The 263-nt window shown below is 65.0% G+C and overlaps 1 protein-coding gene across 1 annotated transcript in view; it reads right to left on the minus strand.

Moving 5' to 3' along the window:
* The window catches only part of SYT11 (synaptotagmin XI), a gene marked incomplete at its 5' end in the record, with an annotated part of 6,186 nt that overhangs the window by 1,674 nt on the left and 4,249 nt on the right, over nt 1-263 (minus strand). The window lies entirely within an intron of this gene.

The following is a 263-nucleotide window of genomic DNA, read 5'->3' on the forward strand; positions in this document are numbered from 1 at the left end:
GGGGGCAGTCCGTTGCGCAGGCACAGCGAGCCCTGCCCGTGCTGCAGGGAAGCGCCGCAAAGGGCAGCAGAGCCCGCGCCAGCCTACCCCGAGTGAGGTGGAGATCCGCCGAGTTTGGGAAACGCCGTCTCCATAAACAAACCCGGTGGCCCCAGAAAGACGCAACTGTTGGTGTCGCAGCGGGAAGGATTCGGTCTTGTTTGCCGAACCACCTGGGCACAGAGCGGGCTGAGAGCAGCCCCAGAGAGAAGGACTTGGGGGTG

The sequence above is a fragment of the Apaloderma vittatum genome, unplaced genomic scaffold (genome assembly GCF_000703405.1).
Source record: "Apaloderma vittatum isolate BGI_N311 unplaced genomic scaffold, ASM70340v1 scaffold30272, whole genome shotgun sequence".
Taxonomy (NCBI): domain Eukaryota; kingdom Metazoa; phylum Chordata; class Aves; order Trogoniformes; family Trogonidae; genus Apaloderma; species Apaloderma vittatum.